We start from the raw sequence: 23,404 nt of genomic DNA, 5'->3' as shown, positions 1-23,404 counted from the left end.
TTCCTGGTCAAGATAAGTCGAGGCCCTGGGGTATCCTAAGGGACAGCAGGTGCATTCCCAGTCTCCCAGGAGATCAGGTGTCTCACATAGCTACAGCCCCCACAACCCCCAGTAGAGAGGTTTGAGGCAGATCTGTCCCATAGAGCAATGCCCCAAGCCCCTCCTCCACAGGTTAGGACATCAGGTCAAGTAGGCTCAAGATAGACTCCTCAAGTAGAAGCAAGATCACACCCCCAAATATGTAGATGAGGTCTTCCCAAGCTCTCAGGCCAAACCATTAGGAACTATCTGCTGTCAAGACACTGACCCATCCAAAAACTGTGTTTAAGAATCGTGTTCAGGGGGTTGGGGATTTAGCTCAGTGGTAGAGCGCTTGCCTAGCAAGCGCAAGGCCCTGGGTGCGGTTCCCAGATCCGAAAAAAAAGAAAAGAAAAAAAAAAAAAAGAATCGTGTTCAGGATTAAAGGTGTGCAGGAATTACTCCATCACCTGAGAGCTTCTGTCATAAGAGCTGTAACACCGCCGCTTGGGGGAAGAGATCTGCTCTCCCGAAATCACCAATCACCGCTAGAAGCTCCCAGTGCACCCCTCATACAGGCTAGTCAGCCTCCTGCTGGCTCAGCCCAGCCTGAACTGAAGCAGCAGCAGAAACAGAAGCGGAACAGCACCACCGCTGGAGGCTGGGAAAGCCCGGTTCTCCCTCCCTGCCCGAGTTCGCTCCCCTTCACCTGAACCGGCACACCTAGCCCCACCAGAGATCTCCGTGGAAAGCCCCCAGCATGAAGCTCCACACAGAATGTAACATATAAGAGAATTTTAAAAAGGCTTCTTGTATAGGCTGCATGTCTATCAATGGTTGGCCAACGGAAAATGAACTTTGACGGTTCCTTGTCTTCTAATGTCTTGTAGGGTTTTACCCTTTTCGTTTCTTACATTTTGTATTTTTATTTTAATATATATTCTCTCCTACAGGTCCTTTACCATATATATTATGGCTTCCAGTTTAGTATTGTTTTGGGAATTCTGAGTGTATGGGTGAGATCATCTCTGCCTGTGTCTTCTCTCGGGCTCTTTTCCTTCTGTTTGTTTTGTCCTATTCCAATGCGTTAGCTTCTGTTTTGTATAGTGTATTGTATTGTATTTTATTATTTCCTTAGAAGCCTGTTACTGAGAAACAGAAAGGGGACGGATCGGGATGGGATGGGAGGAACTGGGAGGAGGACAGGGAGTAGAACTACTGAGGAAATCTTATGTGAGAAAAAAAAATCTACTTTCAATAAAAGGGAGCAAAAAGAGTCCTTATAAAATACTCTGAATTCTGAGAGCTGAAGGGGACTTTGGTCCTCTGAGACTCATCTCTCATAGAGAAAAAACATACTTTAAAAATGACTTTAAAATTTTATTTCACGACTTTTAAAGAGAAAGTAATTTTACTGTATGCATATGTGTATTTAAGAGGATTGTGGATTTATTTGAATTTGCTTAAGGTTTATAAGGAAGAAATGGGGATTGGAGAGATGTTTCAGCCGTTAAGAGCACTGGCTGCTCTTGCAGAGGACCTGGTTTTGAGTCCCAGCAACCACACACCTGGTGGTTCACACCCATCTGCAACTCCAGTTCCAGGGGCTCTGACGCCCTCTTCTGACCTCCTTTGGTATTGCATGCTTGTGGTGAGCGTACATACATGCAGGTGGACATTTATACACAAAATAAGTAAGTCTTTTAAGAGGACCTAAAACACAGGTCATAGGTACAAACTTCTATTTTAATTCCTTCCATTTCTTATCCCCCCAAAAAACCATAATTCAAATAGATATGTTTCCTTGAATTTTTTTGAATCACAAACAGATGTGTATGTATGTGTACATATATATGTATATGTATATGTATATGTTATATATATATAATGTTATATCATCAAGGAAATGCAGTAAATTTGTTTTTATTTTACAAGTATACTTTGGTAAGATTTCTTTTTGGTAATAAAATGAATGCCTTTAGCTTATTTTTAAAAATGATATGAACTTGATATGGCTATAAAATTTTATTTTTTCTTATCCAGAGCTGATAGAAACTGAGAGTGTTTTCAGTTTATCACCAAAGTAATATAACAACATCTCTGATAGATAACCAGGCGTCGCATGAGAGGTATCCCCGGGCTGTTATTTTAAATTATTGCCCATTAATGGACTCGAAATCAATTTAGTAGATTTCAACCCATATAAAAAATAATGTTACAAACTGTGTGATATAAATGATAATGAAATAGATTGCCCATTGTAAGAGCATTCGGACTGTCTCTTTTTGTGTGATTATTGAAGTTGTGATAGTTATACTCTATCAACTTGATGCAAACCTAGACACACCAGGGAAGAGGGGCTCTTAATCCATGATTCGCCTCCACCAGATTGACCTGTGAACATGCCTGTAGGGGCATTCCCTTGATTGCTAATTGGTGTAGGGAGAACTAGCCCACTGTGGGTGGCGTCATCCCTAAGCAGGTAGGCCAGTGTTGTGTAAGAAAGGTATCTGGACAAGGCAGAGGAAGCAAGTCGGTAACAAGTGTTGCTTCATGGTTGCTGCTTCAAGCTCATGCATCATCCTGCCTCAAGGACGGACCGTAATCTGTAAACTGAAATTAACCCTTCCCTGCCCAGGCTACTTTTGGTTGTGGTGTCTATAAGGGAAACAGAAACCAAACTAGAACGCAGATGATAATGTGGCAATATACTTGTAATTCTTGCTGACCATCAAGGGAAGGGCCAAAACCCATCACTCTAAAGTCTGTAGGGAAGGTTCCCTGTGGTTCACAGGATACCTGATGCTTCGGCCTTATTGCTGGTGCCAAACTGATCTCACGAATGACAGTGTCTAACTTTCAGGGTTGCCGTTGTATTTCAGCACACACTGGCGTTGGGTTTCCGCGACTGGTTTCTGATTGCAAATTTCATTTGCTTTTCCTGATCACTTGGGAGGCTGAGATAAAGTCAGGTCTAAGTGTCGGGAATGGGTATGGGGACTTTTCAGCCTTTATTTCAGCAAGGAGTTGGATGTGCATGGGGCAAATAACCAGTTAGGGAGCAGAAGCACAGAGAAGAAGGCAAGAACTGTTATCGTGACATCTGCTGGGAAGGACATGCATCTCAGGAAGGTACTGGAATGGATGGCTTGCTCTTCTGCCTGCTATGGAATGGACTGTACCCAGGGCAGAAGACCAATCGCAGATGTCCTCACAGCCTTCGGTTTCCGGTCTCTGTGAGGACTAGTGTGCTGTGTTCACACAGCCAACATGTAGGATGGTTCTTCATAGCTTCGGGAACTGCTCTCTGTTCAAATGTTCAAGCAGCGTGCTTCCTCCCCGTCTTCCTCTTATTCTCCACTTCTGTTTATGCATGCACATAGAGGGAGGGCAGAGCCGGGCAGTGACTGAGAACTTGGTGGTCTAGATGGGTTCAGAGAGGACTCGGAACTCGTTAATGAAGGGGGAGGGAGACGGTTGCTCTGCAGAGATAAAATATCCATGATTTGTAGAAATATAACACCAGGGTTGGTAGACAGGTCTGTGCATTTTCTAAGAGAATGTAGGAATGGCATTGATAATTAACCCGTCTCATGAAATCTCTTGATTTTAGTTTTCAAAATACCACTTGAGCTTTTTTTTTTTCTTTCTTTTTTTCGGAGCTGGGGATTGAACCCAGGGCCTTGTGCTTGCTAGGCAAGCGCTCTACCACTGAGCTAAATCCCCAACCCCCCACTTGAGCTTTTTAAAAGAAAAAAAAAAAAACAACAACAAACCACGCACAGTTTGGGCCAAACACATCATATGTGAATGTTAAGGAAATGAAACTGTGTTAAAACGTTTTAAACAACCATGAAGTCTAATTTGGTTCCGTGTGACCCAGTTTGTCACTTCATTTATTTCTTCTTAAATGCATGACCGGACATTGAGGGGATTGTGGCGTTCTGGATTTCGCTCATCTATCTCGTGGCTTCATGCCTTGTACAGTACTTAATTAGTGTAGCCTCTAACAAACATTGGTTCTGGGGCCAGACGAATAGATGCTAAAACACACAGCCCTGTATTCCTCTGGAATAGAGCATCTTAAAGTTAGACAAATGTGGCTACTTTGGAGCCATTTTTTGCATTGGTTTCTTAGGCTTCCTACTAGGAGGGATTTTCTGCTGTACAAGACACTGCATGTGTCACATCCTGACAGTTTTACAGCTCGCCCAAGTGCCGCATAGCTAATTCATGATGTAGGGGGAAGGCTTGGTGCAGTAATAGATTGGACGGACAGTGGAAAGGATGATAGATGGCCAAGCTGGATAGACAAAAATATGTGCATAGCTCACAAGAAGTCCTGAGATGGGAGTCTGTGTACCAGGGGTCTGTGCACTGGGGTCTTGCATGGGGGGTGTCATTGCATGGAGGTCTGTGTACTGGGTCTGTGCACTGGGGCCTGTGAGTGAGATCTGTGTTGGGGTCTATACGTTGGGGTATTGGAGTCTGTACATGGGGGTCTGTGCATTGGGGTCTGTGCATTGGGGTCTGTGCATTGGGGTCTGTGCATTAGGATTCTGTGCTTCGGGAGCCTTGGACTCCCTCAGGGAGGTTGTGAGGAAGAAGTGATAATCCTTCTGTCCTAAAAAGAGCAAAGGAAGTTCCATATGGGCATTTGATCAAGCCCAGGGGACGGCAGGGCTGGGGAAACCCTACAACAGAACTCCTGTGCTTCACCCAGAGGAAGCCTTGGCTGGATGGGTAGGACGGCGGAGTATGTGAGCCTGGGCGAGCTAAAGTCTGAGCCACCACCTCTCCCAACCCTGGTGCTCAGAGCCATGAAGACATCACACTCGTTTTGAGTTGTCATCATTCTAAAACTGACTCCAGGGCTGTCCTGTCTCCCTCTTCCCTCTCCCCTCCTCCCTCCTTCCTCCTTCCTCTTCCCTCCCCGAGGTTACCTTCATAAGTAGGAAGATCCTGCCCTACAATACTGATTAGTTTCATTTCTCCAGTCTGCCTTCTCCTTGGGATTTCCTGGACCCAACTCCAACATCACCACCACCTTCTGTAGCATCACCACACCCTCTCCAGCATCACCACACCCTCTCCAGCATCACCACACCCTCTCCAGCATCACCACACCCTCTCCAGCATCACCACACCCTCTCCAGCATCACCACACCCTCTCCAGCATCACCACACCCTCTCCAGCATCACCACACCCTCTCCAGCATCACCACACCCTCTCCAGCATCACCACACCCTCTCCAGCATCACCACACCCTCTCCAGCATCACCACACCCTCTCCAGCATCACCACACCCTCTCCAGCATCACCACACCCTCTCCAGCATCACCACACCCTCTCCAGCATCACCACACCCTCTCCAGCCCTTCATCTCTATCTCTGTAAGACAATGCTTCAGAAGAGGGACTTGGTGGCAACTTGGTCCACTGACCCCTAAACCCTTATCATCATCATTGTCGTCATCGTCGTCGTCGTCGTCATCATCATCATCATTATCACCATCACCACCACCATCACCACCACCATCACCACCACCATCACTGTCATCATCACCATCATCACTATTATTTTGGTTTTTCAAGACAAGAGTTCTCTGTGTAGCCCTGGCTGTCCTGGAACTCACTCTGTAGACCAGGCTGGCTTCAAACTCAGAGGTCCACCTGCTTCTGCTTCTTAGTGCTGGGATTAAAGATGTGTGCCTTCATACCCAGACAGTCTTCTCAATTCCTATGCTATACTTTAGATCTTAAATGTCTCCCCAAAGCTCCCAGGTATTAGAGGTTGGTGTGGCTGGATGTGGTGGAACCTTGAGGAGTTGGAATCTGACCTTGCTTGGCCCCTCTTCTAGTCAATGGGAAATGACCTCTAAGGGGTTAGCCATGCGCCTCATCATGAGGTGATTGCTTGGCATCTGCCATGTACTTCTACTGTGATATAGTGCGATGCAGTGCCCAGACAGTGCTGGAAAAGCTGTGTCACGGATCTATCTGAGCCTACCCTGGAACCATGAACTGAACGGACTGTGAGTTATGATGAACCATTTCTTTTCTAAGTGTATTACCTCATCACTGGTTGTGACATAAAGGTCATTCCCTTTTTAAAGGGTTGTCGTGTGTGTGTGTGTGTGTGTGTGTGTGTGTGTGTGTGTGTGTGTGTGTGTGTGTACATCACAAGAGTGCGGTCCCCAGGGAGGCCGGAAGAGAGCTGTAGATCCTATGGAGCTGGAGTTACCTTGTCACTGTCCTCTGTGTTGTGAGCTTAGTTATCCTTTGGTAGCCGAGCCATCTCTGCAGCCCCGTTACAGGCCACGGCGAGCTATCTAACATGTTGTGCTGGGAACTGAATTTGGGTCCTTTGCAAGAGCAGCTGGCACTCTCAGCCACCAAGCCACCTCTCCAGGCTTCTCTGATATCTTCTTCTTTTTTTTTTTTTTTCCCGGAGCTGAGGACCGAACCCAGGGCCTTGGGCTTGCTAGGCAAGCGCTCTACCACTGAGCTAAATCCCAACCCCCTCTGATATCTTCTTGACATGTCATTACTCATTGATTGCTTTCCTCATGTCAGATCCTGTCCCAAGTGTCTGGGTACACATTATGTCATTTAAATTTTACCGCAGGCAATGTGCTGTGCTCAGCAACGTCATGGTTTTCTTCAGATTTTTGAAACCCAGGCTGCTTCTTCCTTCCTTCCTTCCTTCCTTTCTTTCTTTCTTTCTTTCTTTCTTTCTTTCTTTCTCTCTTTCTCTCTTTCTTTCTTTCCTTTTTTCTTTCTTTCTTCAGCAGTTTATGCCAAAGGATGTGGAAGTGCCTGGTGTGGGGTGAACAGCATGGGGTTCCTTCTCTCTTGCAGTGTAAAGGGTGTGTGTTACGGTGTATTACGTATTGCACGGTGGGCTGAGGTAGACACAGGCATCTGTGGAAGATCATTGTCCATTCTGAGGGTCACCAACAGCTTCCTCAGGGAGTTAGAGAGACAGCTGTCATGAGTTAGATGAATCAAGATGTGACTTTATGCTTGGGGGGAGGCCCAGCATGAGCAAAGGCAGAAGGACACAAGTTGACAGAAACTTTGACATCACTAAATTGCTCCGAGTGGGGCACAGTGGAAGTGCGTATGCCAAGTGCACACTGGGTCTGACCTCCACTGAATTTGTAACTATGGCTATTGGAGAATTTTAAGTTTGGGGTGATACAGACAGAAGTGTAGTCCAGTGGATTTTGATGTGGTGACTGTGTAAGGGAGAGGGCTAGCTACTGTGAGAGACCAAGAGTGGAAAGAGGAGACGTAAAGAAGTTGGCGGAACTACAACGGGATGGATGAGCAGCGGGCATGAGGGTCAGTGGGAGGCTAAGGTCAGCAGGCTGTTTTGGTAACAGAAGGATGGAACTATCGCTATGCCTGTTGGTGAGCGAATGATTAAACTACATCACGTGTACAGGAGCCAGGCCATTTAGAACCCAAAAAAGATTGAGAGAATTTTCAGGCCTAGGTTGGAGGACGGTGGGGACAAGGAGTAAAGAGCAAAGAGGTGGCCTTGAGGGCAGCCATGAGGTCTGATGTGCTGTTAGGTCTCCGGCGGCCGCTCCTCTTAGCAGAGGGGAAGGAAAACTGTAATGGCCACAACTCAACAGCTGCAATGATCTTTCCAATGACTTGGTGGATTTGGGGAAATTACACTGGAAATCTAGTCCCCCTCCTCCATCTGTTTCTACATATTTTAAAAAGCGTACATTTTCTCCGTTCCTCATACCTTTAAACCTTTTGATTTGTAACTTGTATGGTAATTGGTTTAATTACCTGCTTTAAAAATATTTGCTTTTCCTTTAGGGTTTAATTATATATTTTGCCTGTGTGTATGCTCACCATGTGTGTGCAGTACCCGCAGAGGCCAGAAGGGGGTGCTGGAGCCCTTGGGAGTCACTATGTGGGTGCCAAGAACCCAACCTCCGTTCTCTGCAAGAGCAGCAAGCGCTTTTATCCACTGAGACGTCTCTCTGGCCCTCATTACTAGGCTCTTACCAAGCAGTCACTTGACAGAATAAAGCTTATAACATGTTTATAAACCGCTGGAAACGTCCCACATCTGGAATCATTGCCATCATTGAGAATTTGCTCTATTCCCAGGTGGGTTTGCAAGTCTATAGTGTGGAGGAGGCGGGGCAATTCCAAGAAAGAATACATATTTTAACTGAGATTTTATAAAATAAGCATATTGATTATTTAAAGATGGTTCTTTAAAGACAGAAGTGGACTAATTTAGTATTTTTGTTGGTAAAGAATGTATCTGCAAGATACTTATTTATGATTAAGTATAAAATTAAAACTCCATTCACTTCAAAAGCCATCAACTTTTCGTATTTAATTTGGCTCTGTGGGTGAGAGTACTGGCTGCACTGGCAGAAGACGCAGGTTCAGTTCCCAGCAGCCCCTTGGCAGCTCACAGCCATTTGTAACTTCAGTTCTAGAGGATCTGATGCCCTCTTCTGGCCTCTGGAGGCACTGCACACACTCAGTGCCTATACACACGGGTAGGCAAATGATGGTACACATAAAATAAAAATTAATAAATCTAAAATATACAATGTGCATCAGTTTCTCTCAGCAGCACAGTTCCCAGTTTTATCACCTTTGTCTTTCCCGGACTGCTCCGGGCTCCTGTCAGAGGTGTTTTACTGTTACAGATATGGCTAAGTGTCACAATATTGCTGCTTGAAGCTAACTTCTCAGATTAAAGAACTACATGCTTTCCCGATTAGATTCTGTTGCCGTATGTGCTGTTTCTTTAAGCATCTTCACCTCACTTGACATTCACTAGGTGTCTTAGGGACACAGGAAGTTAAATGAGAAAGACAAAAAGCCTCAGCCACCTACTTATGAAAACTCTCCCCATAGTTTAACAATCTCCGTATATCAGAAGTCTTCTTCTCATTCTACAAACCAGTTCTGAAAAGAATGACACAGACTGGACCCTGCGCCTGTGTTTTGTAGACACAGTTCTAATTAGCAAAAAGAACATGATAATAGGGACAAGCTCATGGGTGTGAGCTAAGATGTAGGCTCAAGCAAAAGGGAGAAAGTTGAAGCATTTTCAAGGACAGGATGGGGAGGAGCAACAGAGTGTAGAGGAGCAACAGAGTGGGGAGGAGCAACGGAGTGAAGAGGAGCAATGGAAGGGGGAGGAGCTACGGAATGGAGAGGAGCAATGGAATGGGGAGGAGCAACGGAGTGGAGAGGGGCAACGGAGTGGAGAGGAACAAGGGAATGGGGAGGAGCAACAGAGTGGGGAGGAGCAACGGAGTGGAAAGGAACAATGGAATGGGGAGGAGCAATGGAATGGGGAGGAGCAACAGAGTGGGGAGGAGCAACGGAGTGGAGAGGAGCAATGGAATGGGGAGGAGCAATGGAATGGGGAGGAGCAATAGAGTGGGGAGGAGCAACGGAGTGGAGAGGAACAATGGAATGGGGAGGAGCAACAGAGTGGGGAGGAGCAACGGAGTGGAGAGGAACAATGGAATGGGGAGGAGCAATGGAATGGGGAGGAGCAACAGAGTGGGGAGGAGCAACGGAGTGGAGAGGAGCAATGGAATGGGGAGGAGCAATGGAATGGGGAGGAGCAATAGAGTGGGGAGGAGCAACGGAATGGAGAGGAGCAATGGAATGGGGAGGTGCAACAGAGTGGGGAGGAGCAACGGAGTGGGGAAGAGGAACAGACTGAGGAGAAATATTCGTATATTTGTTTTTTACTTAAGATATAGAAATTGCATAGCTGTTGCTTTTACTTACATTTTTACTTTTGAGAATTTTATACATGAGCACTGTCATCCCTACTCGTTCCTTTCCCCTTCCAATTCCTCCTGCACCCCCACTCCCTCTCAAATTCACAACACCTTCTTTAGTGTTTTATCTATACATATGCATACATTACATATAAATTATATATAATACTTATATTACACTTGATCTTAGCCAAAAGGCCGAGAAGCGATATATAATACTTATATTAAAAAGCCTACTGAATGCATATTTACACACTCTCTCTTACTCATGGGTCCTGCTTACAAAGTTTTAGATTTGAGTGTATAACCCAGAGTAACCGCAGAAGTCAGGAAAGTCGAAAGGGCTTATGGGAGGAGGGATGAGAAGGCGCTCTAGATAGGTGGTCGTAGTATTCAAATGTTAGGAGGGGGAGCAGAAAAATGGGAGAGAGACTTTGTCTGGAGGGGAAGAGGGTGTGGCCAAGGGAGAGGAGGTAGGAGAGATAAACAACACTCTTCTGATGTTTGGAAAAGCCACAGGGAAGCACACTGTTTCATACTTACCCAAAATGTGTGTGTGTGTGTGTGTGTGTGTGTGTGTGTGTGTGTTGTGCGTGCGCGCACAAGTGAGTCCTTGTGTGTGCATTGCATGTGCATGTGCATGTGTGTTTAAATGGGGTGGCACATAACACAGGGTGCTAATACTCCCCTCCAGGGTCTATTTAATAAAAACCCCAGGGTGAGGCATGGGAAGCCTCCCTCCCGGGTGTTGGTTAGGGGTGTCTAAGAGCCCCCCCCCCAAACCATATAGGCTGTTGCCACTGTCCTTAGCTGCCTCTCAGGACTCATGTGAATTCTTTATAGCATGCTTTCCTTCCGCATACTGGAACTTCAAGAAGAGTGAGCTCATTTATTGAGAATGACTGTGATATGGTGAGTTATGGCATGCTTAAAAATATAGATTCAAATACAATTGTAGGCAGGCACTGCCCACGGCCTGGGGTTGCTCATGGTAATAGCCTTTCCTCATAATATAGCACAGCCTGCCTCTGGGTCCTGGTGGCCCTGACATGTTGGCCATGCATGGTCTTCTTAGGTCTTTGCCAGGAATGGTGTTGATGCCCCATAGTCTCTGACATTGGAGTTCGAGGGAGGACAGCCCTGTGCCTCCTGCCTGTGGAGCTACCTTCCCCTCCCCCAGGCGACTGCCTTTCCTTCGGGCCACAGAATGCCACCACATGGCCGGAGTGACAAGTCCCTCCTCTCTCTGCTTGCCAAAGACTCTGGAGCTTGGGCCTGGCATTGCTATGAGTGCCCGTGAACATTAGGATCCCTTCCAGACTTCAAGTGGTTTGGAACTGAAGGCTGACGGGAATCTCAGTGGATGGTGGCTTGCTTAACGCAAACAATGAAGATTAAGTGCAACTGAGAACGTCCACCAAGTCCTTTGTGGGTAGTGTGATCTGAGACAAGCGTTTCCCATGCTCAGGGTGCGAGTTCTATCTATGCTTACAAATCCAACTGGAACATAGGGAGTAGACTCTTTGCTATTTTCATGCAAACCTTGTTTCTATAAATAAGGGCTTCCACTGAAAACTAAGGGCATTTACCCTTTCAAACTAAACATGGTTACTGCATCTCATTTTTCATTTTAAAGAATAAAACTGTGAGAATAAAGAATATACAAGATTTCTTTAAATTGTCCTGTTGTTTGTTTGTTTTGCATTGCTGTTGTTGTTAGCAAACGAGAATCCTTTTCCTTTTCCATTTTTGGAGATAGGGTCTTATTGAGCACCTGAGGTTGGCCTCAAACTTGAGATCCTTTTGGGGTAGCCTCCTGGATGTGGTGCTGGTAGCAGGTAAATGTGTCTTTTGGGGTCTAAGATGTAGAGAGACTTTGAGGACAGGGGTTAGAAATCCAAAGTTAAGAGTTTAAGTATAAAACACATGACCTCCCCTTAATTTATTCCTTTCTGGCTACCTCCGGGTCAGTCCTGGCTGGTCTGATTTGAGAAAGCGGAAAACTAGAATTCTAGAAGGCTGTAAGTTTAGTGTCTCAGAAAATGCCCAACTTCCTAAAATAACCCTGCAGCTGCCCACCTGAATCACCCACGGGTCCCTTGCTCAGTGAATAATTCCACCACTTTTTGCTTAGAACTTGGATTTTGATTCCATTTTGAAATACTGCTCCCCCTATCTTGTTCTGTAGGGATTCGATGCTGGGACTTGACTCAAGTGTTATCTCCTAGCTACTCTTCTGATCATTTGTTTTATCTTGATCCAGGCTCTTCTCTGAAATGCCCGCCAGACTAGGGCTACTTGTATAGTTTCTAGGTTGCACTGGCTGAGTGTGAGGCCCTCGGGAGACGAGCATGCTTGTTTACATCCATGTATAGAAGCCATCAATGACAGGCTGTGCCCACAGCTTATCCTACTCATGAAGTTGCGAGGTTTTCGATTCTTAGGTCTTTATTTTTGAAAGCTATTTTGTTCCGCATGCATGGGCGTTTTGCCCCCATTGTGTCTACTACACCGTGTGAGTGTCCACAGCCTGTGGAAATAAGAAGAGGGCATCTGTGTCTCTGGAACTGGGTGTATGGGTGGCTGTGAGCTGGCATGTAGGTGCTGGGAACTAAACCTGGGTCCTGTGCAAGAGCTACAGGTGCTTTTAAATGCTGAGCCACCTCTCCAGCCCCCGATTCATTTGTATTTTAAATGCCCGTTGTGAGAGATGGACGGATTCCTCAGAGAGGTACCTGGCGTATGTTGTGTTTTAGGGCATGAGGGATTTGACGGAAGTTACAAGAGTGAGCTTATTCCCGTGGACTTAAGTCTTGAGAGCAGAGAACTCCTCTGGGTGGAGCCAGAGGAACATGGCAGGGGGAGGCAGAGAGATCTGAGATGACAGGGAAGCCTGGATACATGGGAGGATGAAGAGGGATGGGGGAGAGGGGCCTGGATATACGGCCAGCCCCACAGCTGATGGCCTGGAGGAAGAGGGGACCGCAGTTCTACAATTTGCTGAGCTCCCAAACCTGTAAACTCAGAACAGAGTCTGTCCCAGAATTCCTAGGAACTCTGCCCAGTACACAGTCCCGTGGAAGGCTGTGCTGATAGAGGGTGTGTGTGTGTGAGTGTGTGTGTGAGTGTGTGTGAGTGTGTGAGTGTGTGTGAGTGTGTGTGTGAGTGTGTGTGTGAGTGTGTGTGTGAGTGTGTGTGTGAGTGTGTGTGTGAGTGTGTGTGTGAGTGTGTGTGTGAGTGTGTGTGTGAGTGTGTGTGTGTGTGTGTTTTGCTAAGTTTCTGCAGGCTTTTAAATGGTCACAAGACATTAATATACTCAATTTTTGCATCCAAACATACTTAAGATTACTTCAGGTCTTATTCCAAGGAATCTTGTATTGATCTTAGTGGATAATTCATGACTCTCACCATTTTTTTTTGGCGATAATATTTAATACACAAATTGACAGTCTAATATAGTAATTTAAAGTTTGTAGCAACCTTTCTCTTTCTTCCTCTCTCCCTCCCTCCCTTGCTTCCTTTCCCTTTCCCCCTTCCTTCCCTCCTTCCTTCCTTCCTTCAGTCCCTCCTTTCTTGTTTTGTTTAAAACCTTTATTTTTTGGCAAGGAACATTGCTTCTTGAAGGGAAAAGGACATAGGTCCTCATAGGAAACCAGGGGCTCTTTGTTTTTCGTAGGGATGTGTTTAGATTTAAGTTGCGTGACCAGAAGGCACTTTCTCACACTTGCCAAATGTACGATGGCCTCAGAAAAGGAAGGAATTTTCTAAATACTGAAGAGCATTTGTACATAATCAGTATTTGATATAAACAAGATTATATTATTATAATTGACTATAAACAAGAGTGTTGCTCTTGTGATTATTGAAAATACATTTGCTACAGTAAAGAAGTCCTTCTTGTTAAATTTGACAGTTATTTCCCCGAGGAATGCTTGACTGTTCCTTTCCTTTCTACTTAATACCTTCTGGAGATAGCATATTTATACTGTTGAGATGGTTTTCTCTAAAGACATTTAGGTGTGTCTTAGGAAGGTCTACGTTATTTTTCTCCCCTACCCCCACCCCCAGGTCACCCCCAGTGATCTGGTTTGTAGCTGTGTGTGTTCCTTCTCTGCATTCCTCTTTTATACAAAAATCATCATGGTATATATTGCCCTGGGGGTTTCTCATTCGCCGATGTATCTTACAGTTCTTTCCTTATAAGAACTATAGTAGGGCTGGAGAGATGGCTCAGTGGTTAAGAGCACTGACTGCTCTTCCAAAGGTCCTGAGTTCAAATCCCAGCAACCACATGGTGGCTCACAACCATCTGTAATGAGATCTGGTGTCCTCTTCTGATGTGTCTGAAGACAGCTACAGTGTACGTATATATAATAAATAAAAACGTCTTCAAAAGAAGAACCATAGTAGCATCAAACCTCCTTTTTATGATTGTAGCTCCTTTGGAAGAAGATGTACCATAGTTATATTATATTATATTGCAATTGTGTACCATAATTTATATAGCTAGCTTTCTGTAGATGGCTGCCTGGCTTGCTTCTGATATTATGTTTGCTTTCCATGCTTTGGGACTTCATAAGTGTGCATATATATATCTTTAAGATAAATTATTAGCAGTGAGACTGTTGGGTTGGGGAAAATATATACACAATTTTGATAGATACCGAGGGTTTATGATTTAGAGTTTTTCTTCCCCACAGGAAGGACTAAGATAATTTCTCTATGGCTAACATAACCACAGGGTTTGGGGCTTCTGTTCATCACCTCTGGGCCACAGGTTTATGCCTTGACCTTACTGGATAATCGGAGACTGTCTTAGTTAGGGTTTTACTGCTGTGAACAGACACCATGACCAGTCACCATAAAGGGCAGCATTTCACTGGGGCTGGCTTACAGGTTCAGAGGTTCAGTCTGTTATCATCAAGGCAAGAGCTTGGCAGTGTCCAGGCAGGCATGGAGCTGGAGAGTTCTACATCTTCTTTTGAAGACTGCTTAGGAGAAGATTATCCTCAGGCAGCTAGGAGGACAGTCTCTAAGCCCACCCCCCACACTGGCACACTTCCTCCAACAAGGCCACACCTCCTCCAATAAGGCCACACCTCCTCCAACAAGGCCACACCTCCTCCAACAAGGCCACACCTCCTCCAACAAGGCCACACCTACTCCAAAAAGGCCACGCCTCCTCCAACAGGGCCACACCTCCTCCAACAAGGCCACACCTCCTCCAAAAAGGCCACGCCTCCTCCAACAAGGCCACACCTTCTCCAACAAGGCCACACCTCCTCCAATGAGACCACACCTCCTCCAACAAGGCCACACCTCCTCCAATAAGGCCACACCTCCTCTAACAAGGCCACACCTTCTCCAAAAGGGCCACACCTCCTCCAACAAGACCATACCTCCTCCAACGAGGCCACACCTCCTCCAATAAGGTCACACCTCTTCCAACAGGCCACACCTCCTCCAACAGGGCCACACCTCCTAATAGTACCAGTCCTTGGGGCCAAGCATGTTCCAACCACTACAGAGACATAGCTAGACTTAACCCTCACCAACACCACACACTGTCAGAGTTTGTTTTCAGGGGTTTCTGAGTGAAACTAAGCTCCAAGTTAATCACTTAATGAGGAGCAGCTTCTAAGAGCACAACCAGCAGTGACTTGCACAAAAGGTAAATGCATGTAATTTCCCCTAAACATGAAGCAGTCAACTTGACATATGTATAGTTTACTGCAGTTAAAAGACTTAGGAAAGGAAGAACATTGTGAATTACAAATTCTTCAAACCAAAAGGGACTGTCTTAAGGGGCTGAGTACTGTATGGCTTTATTCAGTTATTCCAGGAGAACAATACCATGGTAACCTAAAATAAATGCATCGTTTCTAGGGAGTGCAAGTTTAGGGAGGGCTGTCTCCTAAGGAGCAGGAAAAAAAATGGCAGACGACCGAACCATTCTATGACTCCATTTTGATGTGGCTTCATGGCTGTATTTGTCAAAACTTGAAGAATGTATACATGAGGTGACTTTTACTGTATATAAATTACACTTTAGTACAAACCAGGGAGGGAGGAGTGAAGCCGCCTCTCATTTCCTTCCCATGGCGGGAAGATGCGTCTCCTCGTCCAGCGTGCCAGTCTGAACAAGGACAGCGTGACCTGAGTGGCACTTGCCAGTGGGCCCCCTGCCCAGTGACCGCTGTGTCACATGCATTTCTCCAGCTGTCATCAGTGGTCCTGCTGCCTTAGGGAACTGGCACCGGGAGGCTCTGTCTGGCCCGCCTTATGGATTGTGTGGATGGCAAGGTCAGGGGCTCAGGGCTTAGTCTGGCCAACTAATGTGTCACCCCAAGGCTCAGTATAAACAAATCTAGCTGTAGTCTACTGGGAAGGGATGTGGATGCCAGAGGCCGTTTCCCAGTGCCCAGGCCTTCCTCGTTCTATCTCGTTCACATGTGTGTCGCCAGGCAATGAGTCAATCTTGGCTGTGACTTAGCAACTAACTGGTGTCTTGGGTCAGATACTTAGGACCTGTAGAAGAGAGGCACAGAGAGTCCACAGATTAGGGTAGGCCAGAGTCATGAACAGCGAGGACAGCTGAAGAAAAAGTCAGTTCCCTGGTCCTGGGCGAGGGAAACACTGCCAAAGTCAGAGGGGGTCAAGAGAAAAGTCTAGCATCCTCCGCTCCTTAGAGAGATGCAAACCAAAGCAAGTACCATTTCAGACCCACGAGGTGGTTCTTTTACAAACAGCAAAATAAAGATGTTTTTCGTATATATGCCATCTGTCTGTCTGTTTCTCTCTCTTTCTCTCTCTCTCTCTCTCTCTCTCTCTCTCTCTCTCTCACACACACACACACACACACCCCTCTTTCACACATACATGCACACATCTGGGAGCAATGGTGCAGGCCTGCCATCTCAAGGGCATAGAGAATTCAGGTCTATCTGTGGCTACTTAGCAAGTGTGTGTGACAATGAGTCCCTGTCTCCCCCCAATTTAAAAATAAAACTAAAAATGAAAGTAAAATCCAATAATAAGCAGGAATAGCAGCTGCTGTGAGGATATGGAGAAATGTGAGGTTTTTCGTTTTATTGGAAAGAGAGAGTGCAACCTGGTGAGACTGTGGTAGAAAATAGTGTGTGTCTCTGCACATGATTGAAACACAGAAGTAACATCACCACATTATCCAGCAGTGCACATCCAAACAGTTTAAATGCAAGGACTCTTGTCTATACAGCAACGGACATAACCGCATTATTCACGGTAGGTAAGAGTTTAATACAACCCAAGTGTCCATTGGCAAGTGGATGGGTGCATAGGAGGGGCAAGTTGAGCATTTTCACTCTTCAGAAAGAGAAACTGGGACGTGTGCTACAGCATGGGCAAACTAGTAAGAGAAACAAACCAGCCATGGAATGCAGAATGCCACCGGGTCCTATGTACGTGAGGACACAGATGAGAGTGGGCGGAGCTTGGCAGAGCAGGAGAGAAGCAGGGCAGGTCTCCCACCAAACACACGAGCCCATCATTTTTTCTTTTTTTTTTTCTTTTTTTTTTTCGGAGCTGGGGACCGAACCCAGGGCCTTACGCTTGCTAGGCAAGCGCTCTACCACTGAGCTAAATCCCCAACCTCGAGCCCATCATTTTTAAATCCATCTCCACTCAAGTTCTTAGAACAGCAGCGGAACGGAGTTAGATTATTTTCCAGTGTGTAACCCGAATGACCTCTAGCCCGGTCCCCATACAACCCATCTGAAGCCTCATGAGCTCTGTCTCCTCTGCCCGAATGTCTCTTGGCCTCTTCTGGTCTGCAGACTCCCATCAAACTGTGCTTACTGAAGGGCTTTTCTGGCCCAGTGTTTTGAGTTTTTGTGTGTCCCATACATCTGAGGACACACAGTCAGCTTTACTGCAGCAGTAGTGACTTTTAAAAACATGCTTACTTTATGTGTATGTGCAGTACATGTATGCTGGAGCCGTCAGAGGCCAAAAGAGGGCATCGGATCCCCTGGAACCGGATTGCTGGCAGCTACAAGGCCACTACGCAGATGCTCGGTACCCAGACAGGGTCTCTCACAAGACCAGTATGAGCCTTTAGCCTCCGAGCCTCCTCCCTCGGCTCTACTCCCGCCTCTTTCTCTCTCTCTCTCTCTCTCTCTCTCTCTCTCTCTCTCTCTCTCTCTCTCTCTCTCTCTCTCTCTCTCTCTTCTTTTTTGCAGAGCTGGGGACCGAACCCAGGGCCTTGCGCTTGCTAGGCAAGCGCTCTACCACTGAGCTAAATCCCTAACCCTATCTACTCCGGCTTCTCAATCTCAGTTTTCTGTTCCGATCACCATTTGTGGTTTAGTTGCCTTGACAAATACCTGAAAAAGAAGCAAGTAACGGGAAGGGTCATGGTGGCTTGGAGGTCGAGGGCACACACAGTGCATCATGGGTAGGAAGGCTTGGTGGCTGGAATGAGGCAGTTGGCAGTCAGGAAGGAGAGAGTGAGCGGGAGGCGGGGCTGGGATAGAAACGTCAAGGATCCACAGCTTCCAGCTTGTCAGTCCCTTCTGACACCTCCACAGCCTTGGCTCGCTAAGCAGCCGTGAGGCTGGGAACTGGGAGTTAAGACGTGGGAGCCGATGGGGGCGTTCCCTATCCAGAGCACGGCACTCTGGAGTTTAGTTGCACTTGCCATACATAACATGACATTCTCGTGGGGTTATGACGTTACCTTGAGTGGCATAGACTAATATTTATAAAGCAGACGGCGGGCATTCACTCTACATTGGATTTTTTAAACAGACTGCAAATAGCTTCATGTCACCTAAGTTACATTTTGCCCTCAGACCAGTCATAAAATACTTTATTTTTAGATTATTATTATTATTATTATTTGGTGTTCAAGATTTTGGATAAAGGGTTGTGGATTTTGGGGGCGACGGTGCAGTCTGAAATAATGGGATAAACTTCTATGAGCAAGTGTGCAACGTTGGTTTATTTTGGAGTGGCCGAGAATGTTCTGCAGTCAACGAGGATTCCAAAGAAATAACATGTGTCCACCTCTCACAGTTGGCGTTGATACCAGCGGCCCGGGGGAATTGTATTTTAGTGTTTAGAAGCATATGCGAACATTCCCAAGTAGAACAGTACACATGCTATGTTTTTTTTTCCTTTTCTTTTCTTTTTTTCAGAGCTGAGGACTGAACCCAGGGCCTTGCACTTGCTAGGCAAGCGCTCTACCACTGAGCTAAATCCCCAACCTCGGCTATGGTTTTGATTTGTTTTTTAGAGATCTTAAATTTTACTTTTTTTTTTTTGTAGGAGTGTTTGCCTGCCTGTATATGTGTGCACCATGTCTGTCGTGCTCTTGGAGGCCAGAAGAGGATTTCAGACTTTCTGGAAGGGGAGTTAAGGATGGTTGGGGGCTGCCTTGAGCTCTGGAAACTAAAGCTGGGAGAGCAGTGGTACTCTTAAGTGTGGAGCCACTTTCTATCCCCCTGTTTTGATTTTTAGAAAAGAAAAAAAAACATATCACTCTTAAAACGTTTCACATCTGGCTGTAGATACATGATACTTACAGTCATAGTTCTTTGAAAACAGAACACAGATTGTCTCCCCCAATCCACTTCATTCTCATAGGTTTGAGCTATGGCCAAATATGGCGTGCGCTCTCTCTCTCTCTCTCTCTCTCTCTCTCTCTCTCTCTCTATATATATATATATATATATATATATATACACACACACACACACACACACACACACACACACACACATATATATATATAGATCTATGCTCTCTCTCTCTATATATATATATATGCTCTAATCGATGGATTAAACCCTTGATGGCTTCTAATATGATGGGTCAGTTGGGAGGTGGTGAAAATCAGGGTGTAGGGAGTGGTTGGAAAAACTATGTAATGGGGAGGGAAGGTGTCTTTAGAAGACTATATCCTGCCATGCCCCCTAGCCCCTGTCTTCTGTGTGCTTCCTGCCTGCCACGGGTGAGCAGCCTCTATCACATGCTCCCTCTGCCATGACGCCTTCCCTCACTGATGGCTCAGAATGAGGAAAACCAAGGACTGTGGACTGAAATAACTCTGAAACCTTGGACCCAGGTAAATCCTTCCTCCCTCAAGTTGGCCACACTGGGTATTTTGTCATGGTGCAGAAAGTGACAAACGCAATGTGGACTAATCAATACAGAGTCTCAGATGTGAGTAGTCCGTTCTGCTGCATACTGTGTGCGTCCCTACATCTGTGTTACATGTTGTACTTCATGGACGAAAGGTCCCTTATGCTTTAAAATACTTTCAGCAACAGAGGAAATGATATCTTCCCGTTTCTAAAAGCGCACTTAGGTTTCATCCTGGCTTTAAGTCAGAGGCACTGGTCAAGTTACTTCAATTCTGCAATGGGTAATTTTATGTGTCCACTTGGCTTGGCCACCGAGTCTAGTTCTGCAGCCAACGATGCTAGGTGTCTATTTGTGAGCATAACTGGATAGGGCTACCATTTACTTCAGTGGACTTTGAGTAGAGCCCAGTGTCTTCCCAAAGTGGGGTGAGTTTCATGCAGGCAGTTGAAGTTTAAAAGACTGGGCCCTTTCTGCTCAGAGGAAGGATTTTTTTTTTTTTTTTTTTTTTTTTTTTTTTTTGCCAACAGGTAGGTGGCTTTTGCAGAAGTGTAATAGCATTCTTCCTTGGTTAAACATGCTGGTTTGTCCGCAGACTGCAATTGTCTGTTTGTCATGTGAACCAATCCCTTAAAACATACCCATCCCTCTGCTCCTCCCCTCCCCCATCCCACCCGTCCTTCATACTCCATTGGTTCTGTTTCTCCAGCACACCCTGACCAATGCACTCTCCTGACTTCAGTTTGGCTTCTTAATTTGCAGAAGAATATTGTGGAAAAGACAAGTTCCGAGGCTTCTTTTAGAAGTTATTGGGGTCTAACTATCTGACTTTGTCACTTGATGGGGGACAAGGATGTTTCAGGCCTGGCAAACTGACTGGATGAGGTGGGAAGGGGAGCAGACCCTGGGGGAGGGGCAGAGACGATGCTCTTAGCTGTGTGAGCCTTGGTGGTCTCTATGGGCAGTTGTCCAACTGCCATCTAGTGAGTGTGGTCACAGGGTGATGGGGACCCATTCGATGCTGGTAGAGACCAGCGCCCGGTACATACTCTAGGTGTGAGGACCCACTTCCTGTCACTAACCCTAAACAAAAACTCAGGAGCAAACACCCCCACCTGTATGCAGTGACATTCCACCCCCCCCCCCATGTCCCCGGAGTCTTGCCTGTGCTGTGTCTTCACTAGTTATAAACTGCTGGGGCAAAATAAGTCTCCAATGTTCACTGTGGCCTCTGAGGGCTTTTCTTCACTCTATGGAGCACACAATGGTCTCATAAAACCGGGCCCGAGTTTGCTCGATATGCAGCCTAGGTGGCTCAAGTGAGGACTTGAACTGGAGGCCTTGGCTATTGCTCTCCAACGACTGTGCTAACAGGAGCATCTGTGTTCCAGAGCCGCGCCGCCCAGTGGAAGTCACTGACTCCACGACGTGCAAATTCAACCTAAAATTAATTAACATTAAATATGACAGGAACACGGATTCTCAGTGTTACAGTGTATATTAGCCACGCATACCTCATGGTTTCTGTTCCGTAGAGCACAGAACTGGGACACGATGGTCAAGTCTTGTTTGTAATTTCACAGATTCACAGAGCTGCATTGGAGTGGAAATTATTACCCTGGTGGTTTAGATAAAGCTCATTGGTCTTTGGGTTGAGTAACTGGCCCCAGACTGAAATACATAAGAAACAGAACTGGGGTTCAACACCGGGTCCAGTGAGCCCCTTTAAAGCCTTGGACATCCCTTAGTGTTTGAAGTCATCCAAGGATGGGTGTGGTTCACCATGAACATGAAGGCACTCTCTCTTCTCTGTAAGACAAGAAGGAAGCCTGGAGAGAACTAGAAAGGGGAAAGACTCAGCATCGAGAAAGGCTGCTGAGCAGGGAGGACCACGGACAGCCACTTGGGCAAACATTCCTGCAGTTTTGCAGTGGGAAGCATTGGTTTGATAAAGCAGGTCCGGGGCAAGGGAAAAGGAGGAAGATTTCAAGGATCCGAGGAGTGAATGGGGGATGTCGAGGAGGAAAGAGCTGGAGAAGTCACAGCTTTAAGACATTTTTGGCCTTGCTAACAGAATAAGGTTAAAACCTGCCTGGAGATGAATCAATCTGAGACCAGGAGCCTGAGAATACTGCTGTAGACTCCCACTGAGTCCAGTGTTGGAGCCTCAAAGAATGGAGTGTAGAGAGAACATCTTGTGTATTGTATGGATGCGGAACCTGTCAATTAAAAAAAAAACCTATGGCCTATGGGAAAGGGTAGGATAGAAGGCGGGACATCTGGGAGGCAGGAAGGATTCTGGGATAGAGGCAGGCATGGGAAGATGGACTAGACAGCTGCATGGCCCCTGAGCACAGGTAACCAGCTATGTGGCAGAATGTAGATTAAAATAAATGGGATAGTTTAAGTTATACCTAGTCAGAAAAGAGTCTAGCTATATGGCCAAGGTATTTGTAAGTGTATTTTGAGTCTGAGTCTTATTTCTGGGAATTGGGGCTGGAGGAAGAACTGGGAGTTAACTCTCCAGGGGAGCAAGCTTCTCCTGACTACATCGTCGTGTCTTCATGTTCCTGCTCCTAGGGATTCGCGTTGTACAAATGTATTATTGTATTAATGCAGTGAGGACCAGTTCATCACTCAGTGTCTATCCCTATGAGCAGCTCTTATTGGAGGAAGGAGAACACCAGAGACACAGACTTGTAAACAGAGCTCTCCATTGGGGAAAAGATTAGACATGCCTATATAAATACATAAAGGTCTTAGCCAAATATGGCCAAAGTATTTACTAAGTATAGATGGTTGATATCCAGCCCCATGTCCTCCTCCCAGGTCTAGCCTGGACTAACAAAGGAACTCCACACGGCCTGGTCAGGCCTCCATGGCCTCCTTCAGGGTTTAGCCTGGAGCAGCAAAGAAAATCCACACAGAGAGATCTCCTCACAAGAGTACTAACAATACCAGCGTTATTCTTTCCCACACTGGTCAGTTTGGCAGAAATGCTTGCTAATGAGGACTGCCCAGATATCTCCAGGATGCAGGAGTTAAAAAAGCAATCACAAACCTTATTAAAGAACTCAAGAAGTTAAAAAAAAAAGGACACGAAGAAACAGCTTGGTGAAATCAAGGAGAAAGAATTCAAGGAGAATTAACTCCCAAGTGATGCCCAAGAAAAATGGGCGGTTATCTCAAATAATGATTTGACCCCTAAATGTTAAAAGTCCATGAATTACCAATACTCAGAGACGCGCCTTTGAGGAGGCAAAGCGCCCAGGCAGGCATTCCTCAGAGGGAGACGTTTTATTAAAGCAGAACGGATTTATGTGTACTAAAAATTAGAGGCGGTTCTGAATTATTCAAGGAGGAAGTTAAGTTTCATTCCCCCCTGAATGTAAAGTATTTTAAAGTGAGGTGAGCTCATGTCTAAAATATTAGCTTCATATGAGAGAAAGCCTCTCTGCGGCGCGGGCTGTTGCCCA

At 46.0% G+C, this 23,404-nt stretch overlaps 1 protein-coding gene and 1 pseudogene across 3 annotated transcripts in view; one reads left to right on the top strand and one right to left on the bottom strand.

Annotated features, from left to right (window-relative positions):
• Mtus2 (microtubule associated scaffold protein 2) overlaps positions 1–23,404 on the top strand; it is a 371,981-nt gene that overhangs the window by 91,619 nt on the left and 256,958 nt on the right.
• Positions 9,923–10,016, bottom strand: LOC120096082 (U2 spliceosomal RNA; annotated as a pseudogene).

The sequence above is a fragment of the Rattus norvegicus genome, chromosome 12, assembly GCF_021556685.1.
Source record: "Rattus norvegicus strain SHRSP/BbbUtx chromosome 12, alternate assembly SHRSP_T2T, whole genome shotgun sequence".
In the NCBI taxonomy this organism is placed as follows: Eukaryota; Metazoa; Chordata; class Mammalia; order Rodentia; family Muridae; genus Rattus; species Rattus norvegicus.
This window is presented reverse-complemented; position numbering and strand designations above follow the sequence as displayed.